The following is a 7,500-nucleotide window of genomic DNA, read 5'->3' on the forward strand; positions in this document are numbered from 1 at the left end:
CGGTACTGTAATACTAGTCCTTATGTCTGAGCGGGACTGCGGTATCCGGTACCGTGATACTCGTCCTTACGTCTATAGCGGGACTGCGGTATCCGGTACTGTAATACTCGTCCTTACGTTTCTAGCGGGGTTGCGGTATCCGGTACTGTAATACTCGTCCTTACGCCTTTACGTCTTTAGCGGGACTGCGGTATCCGGTACTGTAATACTCGTCCATACGTCTGTAGCGGGACTGTGGAATACGGTACTGTGATACTCGTCCATACGTCTGTAGCGGGACTGTGGTATCCGGTACTGTAATACTCGTCCATACTTCTGTAGCGGGACTGTGGAATACGGTACTGTGATACTCGTCCATACGTCTGAAGCGGGACTGTGGTATCCGGTATTGTAATACTCGTCCATACGTCTGTAGCGGGACTGCGGAATATGGTACTGTAATACTCGTCCATATGTCTGTAGCGGGACTCTGTTATCCGGCACTGTAACACTCGTCCATTCGTCTGTAGCGGGACTGCGAAATACGGTACTGTAATACTTGTCGTTATGTCTCTAGCGGGACTGCGGAATACGGTACTGCAATACTCGTCCATACATCTGTAGCGGGACTGCGGGATACGGTACTGCAATACTCGTCCATACGTCTGTAGCGGGACACCGAACACGCAGTGCGTGGCTTTCATGCTTATCTTAAGGAAAAGATCGAACCTTGACGATGCCTTCGAAAACTACGATGCTGAACTGTTGGATTCAACCTTGTTTAAATTGTACACGGATGCTCACGAAAAAAACCCAGAGCATAGATTTGTTTAGAAAAAAATGTGTTGTTGAAGCATATACTAAAACAGTTATGAACTTTTGTGCTGGTAAATATGATGTGATATGAACCTGAAAAAAGGGATATTAACCTCGGCTTCCTCTCGGTCAATATCACATTTTTTTAGATTCATATCGTATTATGTTCACCTGTATGAAAGTCTTGTAATGTAATTAAAACAAAAAACAAACTTTCAAAATTAAAAATACGCTCGTTGCATCCTGTTTCCTTCTATAAATGACGGTAAAACGATTGACTCAGGATCACACGCACGTTTGTTTGGATTAAAGTCAGGAAAGGTGTTTTACAAATATCTTGGAGGAATACGTTTGCAACAGTTATTGGTGTGAAAAAGCTGATGATGCAAAAACCAGAGGTAGAATGAAAAATGTGTCTATTTTTTACTTCCTGACTTCGTATCATGTATGTAGTTTACGTTATAAGGCGGTATATAATTCCGCTGGACTGTCACTCCCCTCGGTTTGCCGTGATCTTGTAGCTTGTATTCATCTTGGCACGACTTACTTTGTATGTCTAGTAAATAGTTTACGTTATAAGGCGGTATATAATTCCGCTGGAGTGTCACTCCCCTCGGTTTGCCGTGATCTTGTAGCTTGTATTTATCTAGGCACGACTTACTTTGTATGCCTAGTAAATAGTTTACGTTATAAGGCGGTATATAATTCCGCTGGACTGTCACTCCCCTCGGTTTGCCGTGATCTTGTAGCTTGTATTCATCTTGGCACGACTTACTTTGTATGTCTAGTAAATAGTTTACGTTATAAGGCAGTATATAATTCGGCTGGACTGTCTCTCTCCTCGGTTTGCCGTGATCTTTTAGCTTGTATTCTTCTTGGCACGACTTACTAGAAATGTGAAGATCAACTTCTCTGTTGCAGTCAAAGTTGTCAATTTATAACGATGAAACCTTTAAGACACATTTTGTTTTTTGCTATTTTCTACATTCTTTGCAACGTTTCAAACACTACATCAAACAGTAAAATCAGTTATATTGCATTATAAAACGTACTCGGTATAGCTAAGCCTAATCTCTTAAAACATGAAAATAACTTTTTAAAAATAGATTAATAATAAATGTATGTATTCTTTAAAAATCAATCGTGGTTTGGCGAGGTTTTTGGCGTGTAGACGAAGATGGATGATGATAATCCGCTGTCTGGCCAGGGAGTACGTACATCGGTTGTTGAGTTGGAGGAAACGCCGATACTGGTCGGGGGTTAGTTGGTTGAATTGCTATCCTGTTTCCTGATTAAGATAAATGAAAATAGGGTATTCATTTAGTTCTGAAATTCATAATTAATGTTTCAAAATGTTATTGAGGTTAGAAATAAAAAAAAAGTGGTCAAGTTATTCGCGTGGAATGACCGATTAAGTTCACGTTTTTTTATTATACAATCCTCTAACAAAAATTCTTTTCTCTGTTGTGTTTTCTATAAATATCAAAAGGTTGATAATTAACAATCCGAGTGTGTGTACGTAGATATGGTCAAAAAATTCATGCAGTAATATAATTAGTGAAGTGCTAAACAATTACCAAACATTTGAAGTTACAGTATCTTTCTAAGACTGTAACTTCTACATTGCAGTATTTTTACAGTGTGCATGTATATGTACTGACTACAGCATGAAGTAAGCTGTACTGAACACATGTTTTATAAACTGACTACAGTATAAAGTAAGATGTACTGAAAACAGGTTATATAAACTAACTACGGTATAAAGTAAGCAGTACTGACCACAGCTTACATAAACTGACTACGGTATAAAGTAAGCTGTACTGAACACAGGTTATATAAACTGACTACGGTATAAAGTAAGCTGTACTGACCACAGGTTATATAAACTGACTACGGTATAAAGTAAGCTGTACTGATTAAATAAGCTTTCATGACATATTTTCATTTAACAAAGGACCCGAGATTCAACAAATTAAATGTATGGTTCGTTACTGATAGATGTTATACAACATTTGATATGGCGACCTATCTAGCTAAAATAAGACACTCTAAGCTCTATACAGAACATGGATATACAATTTATACAATAAATACAAGTAGCATATACATTAATCAATTCAATTTTGAGGAATTCGAAAGGAACTGCCTTATCAGGCGCTACAAGTAACTGCTAGTCCTGTGTCACCTTGCTTATATCTCCCTATGTGTGTATGCATGTGTTTGTGCTGGATATGAATTGTGGTCTGTTTGTAATGGTACCGCGCTTCCAACGGCATCATTTATATTGCTACCTCACTTCAATTCTGCAGCATAGATACCGCAACATCGACCCAAGACGATATTATACACCATCTGGGTTGTTGGAATTGTGTGGGTGGGAAAAACGCACTTTCTCTGAATATTCCATGCGTACGACGACTTTGGGGATCGAACCTAGGCTGCCTGCATGTAAGTCACTGCCACTGAGTTACTGTGAGTAACAGTATATGAAGTCTTGGTTTTGTAGAGATATATGTTGAGATACGTGAACACGTCTCGTCGTTCTACGTTTCCATTCCTGGATTATCATCCCAAGACACTTGTTGAGTTGAGATTTTAGCTTCAACCATAATAAAAGTGAACGCTGTCCAGCACATTGCACATAATGTGATAATGTGATAACTGTCATAAATGGAACAATTTAAAAATAGCCTGTGTAGGTCAAAAGCAGTTAATGGAATCTCAACCCAATCAATGTGCATGTATATGAACTGACTACAGCATGAAGTAAGCTGTACTGAACACAGGTTATATACACTGACTACGGTATAAAGTAAGTTATATAAACTGACTACGGTATAAAGTAAGCAGTACTGACCACAGCTTACATAAACTGACTACGGTATAAAGTAAGCTGTATTGAACACAGGTTATATAAACTGACTACGGTATAAAGTAAGCAGTACTGACCACAGGTTATATAAACTGACTACAGTATAAAGTAAGCTGTACTGAACACAGGTTATATAAACTGACTACCAGCACATTGCACATAATGTGATAATGTGATAACTGTCATAAATGGAACAATTTAAAAATAGCCTGTGTAGGTCAAAAGCAGTTAATGGAATCTCAACCCAATCAATGTGCATGTATATGTACTGACTACAGCATGAAGTAAGCTGTACTGAACACATGTTTTATAAACTGACCCTGTGTAGGTCAAAAGCAGTTAATGGAATCTCAACCCAATCAATGTGCATGTATATGTACTGTCTACAGCATGAAGTAAGCTGTACTGAACACATGTTTTATAAACTGACCCTGTGTAGGTCAAAAGCAGTTAATGGAATCTCAACCCAATCTCAACCCAACCTGACCTAGGTATACAGAGATCGGACTTACATATTGATGCTGGCTTTTTCATTGATTGTATTCCTCCCAATGTTGTGAATGATCAAGTTTTCAACGAAATTAGTCTTGGTAAAAATCAGTCCCCGTAATCTTAAAAATTGACACATGCTAACAGGTAAATATCATACCTAGATCAGCCTTTGCCAAACTAGGTCAATGTATCATTATCCCAAACACAACCCTAAAGCTTCTGGAATATGATGGTCATCCACTTAAAAAAGCAGCAAAGTGTCAGTGGATATGCAGAGGTCAAGTCAAATCCCTCAGTCTCTTTGTAGTCGATACCAACTCGCCGCCTGTCATAAGGGTTGATGTCATGTCTCGACTTGGACCTAGTCAAACTAGCACATACTGTAGAGACACATACTCGCACCAATATCCCCCACACATGTGCCCCTGTTGATAACTCCAAAGGTCAGTCTTTGTGCACAACACCTCATGAGTAAAGAAAGTACTCTGAAAGATTTTGGTGATGTATTCCAGGGTATAGGTTTCCTCCCTGGGGAATGTGTCATACAAAGTGACCCCACTGTACTCCCTGTGGTACACGACCCGCGACGCGTGCCTTTTGCGATTTGCAACAAGTTAAAGGCTGAACTGGACCGAATTGATAGTGAGAAAATAATTCCTAAGGTCAGCTGGTCATAGTAGAGAAATCCAAACCAGGTAATTTACTCTTTTGCCTTGACCCTGTTGACCTTTAAGAAACCTTTATTGGGTCATGAAGAGGCCGTATTATCGAATGCGAACACTGCGAGATATCCTGCCAGAATTAGCCCGCACAAAGTACTTCACAAAGATAAATGCTCGATTTGGTTATTGGAATATCAAGCTTGTGAATAAGTTTTCTTACATCAAAACGTTCAACTCTTCTTTTGGGAGATATCGTTTCTTGAGACTTCTGTTTGGCCTGGAGTCATCACAGGCCAACTTCCATAAATCTGCAATGTGTTGTATCTTTGAGCCAGATACCCCGCTTGTTCCAGTCTACTCAGTCTACTCAGCTGTAAATGAGTACGAGGTTAGGAAGCGTTAGAATTGTTGAATGCTAGCTGTTAGCGCCGAAATGGCAGCTCCGACTGTATGTTCCCTAGGGAGTTGAGAAAGATATTGGCTGGTTGCAAAGGCCCTATAACCACGGATAATAGTTTGTGAACAGCTTTTAGACGACCTACGAACTAGGTTGTGATAAAGCGGTATATAAGAACCTCAAATTATCATTAATTATTAAAAAGATTGATGAATGGTACGAAGACTTATCCGGTGTAGTTGCCACTGTAGACGATATTTTGGTCTTCGGACAAACAGGCGAGGAACATGATGCTTACTTGCACGGCGTACTTTCCCGTTCTCGCTAAAAAGGCATAAAACTTAACGAGAAAACATTTCTTTGGACACGTCCTCAGTTCAGAAGGCCCGACGTCTGACCCTACAACGGTCATTGCGATTGACCTAATGAAACCCCCACAGAGTCGAAATTAGAGACCGTGTTTGTTATGATACATGTAACAGATCATTCTAAGTTTGCTTCAAACCTTGCAGAGGCTACGAGTCCAATGCGAAAACTTATGACAAAGGACGTTGAATTCTTGTCAGACATCCTCCAGTAGGCAGATTTTGATATGGTTAAAATCATCCTCACTCAGTTACTGGGTCCTGTATTGACGTACTACAACGTCCATGCTTCAAAGTATAGCCTCGGGGCAGCACTACTACAAAACGAACGGCCTGTCGCGTATGCCTAAAATCCCTCATTCAATAAAGAATAATGTAGAGTCTGACCATAAACGTTTAGTGTCTATCATGCTCAAACCACTACACGCAGCACTACCAAGGCTGCAAAGGCTTCTTCTTCAGCTGCCGAAGTATGGCATTGATGTACAGTATGTCCCTGGTAAGAAATTCCCTGTAGCCGATATTCTGTCGAGAAAGTCCCCCCCCCCCCCCCCCCCCCCCCCCTCCCCCTGACATATGCTCAAATATGTCCGAGGGTATGGATTAGCATGAACACACTGTGCTCAGCATGCTTCCTGTTAGTGAAAAGTTAGACTATATCATAAAAGCTACCAAGAATGAGAACAGAATATCCGTGAGCAAATACAAACCAGTCGTTCAGTTTAGAACAAGAATCATGACACGTGTTCCGTACCCCTTAAGCAATTGCAAGATGGTGATCCTGTTAGAATCCAACTGTCAAATGGCATATAGAAACCAGGTTTGGTGATTCAAAAATACAATGATCGCTCCTATATTGTCTCTGAAGGCGGTGGGTCTAGTCTTAGAAATAGACATTAACTCATCAAAACAAAGGAAACCCCTTTCCCTCACAGTATGTTTACTTTAGATGAACCCAATTTCCCCTTAATACTAGAGTCGTATGGTGAAGTTGGTCAACAACAACCAACAAATGACAGTCCACCTATCCCAGTGTCCCCCTCTAAGGTAAGAAACTGTGAACCAAGAGTGAAGCCTCTGTTAGTTACACCAGAGAAACCAAATATAACCACTACCACAGGTCCTTACATATCCAGGTCAGGTAGAGTTGTTAAGTCAATGATTACTAAATCTGTGCTAAGTAATGACATTCTGCTTCATGATACTAAATTGAGTTTATACTCGGGAAGACCTTATTTACATCTTGTTTGAATTAGCATGTTTATTCGGTTTATGTTTACATTGTTCTAAAAAGGAAAAAAGATATGTATGTGACATTTACAAGTGATATGAACGGTATATGTTACAGCGGATATGATCGTTTAGAGATTTTGTTTTCATACATGAACTTGTGATACAGGAAAAATGACATTGTCAGTCCAGTCTATTAAGTGATATTGTGTTCTTTGTAAAGAAAGGAGATGTAACATTATAGTACATTTTTAGTGCCGCGCTACCTATACTTATTTGCATGTAGTTATCTCCCGTGTAATACGCTTGGCTATATACATATAGAAATTAGTCTCGTTCAACCAGTCTCTTATTGTCTGCGCAAGTTACGCCAAGCAGAGAGCTTGGTCAAAGTCTACGATATCGTTTTGTTAAGTCACAACGAGGATAACCGGAAATTTGGTCAATAATTGTATCAATCAAAGGTAGATATTCACTTTTCAACTTTTAAATGCAGAGTTCGAGTGGTGCATTTTTTATTTTTTAATTAATGAAAAATCTTACCTATACATGCATTCCTGAAGAAAAAGCTTCAAATCTCAAAAATGATTGCATGTTTTTTCACTGGATATTTTACAATAAATCACGAAGCTAACAAGGCTTTTGGTACAAGTAAAGCCATATTACCTAAGTGAGAACATTATTTGT

The sequence above is a fragment of the Mizuhopecten yessoensis genome, unplaced genomic scaffold (genome assembly GCF_002113885.1).
Source record: "Mizuhopecten yessoensis strain PY_sf001 unplaced genomic scaffold, ASM211388v2 scaffold8813, whole genome shotgun sequence".
In the NCBI taxonomy this organism is placed as follows: domain Eukaryota; kingdom Metazoa; phylum Mollusca; class Bivalvia; order Pectinida; family Pectinidae; genus Mizuhopecten; species Mizuhopecten yessoensis.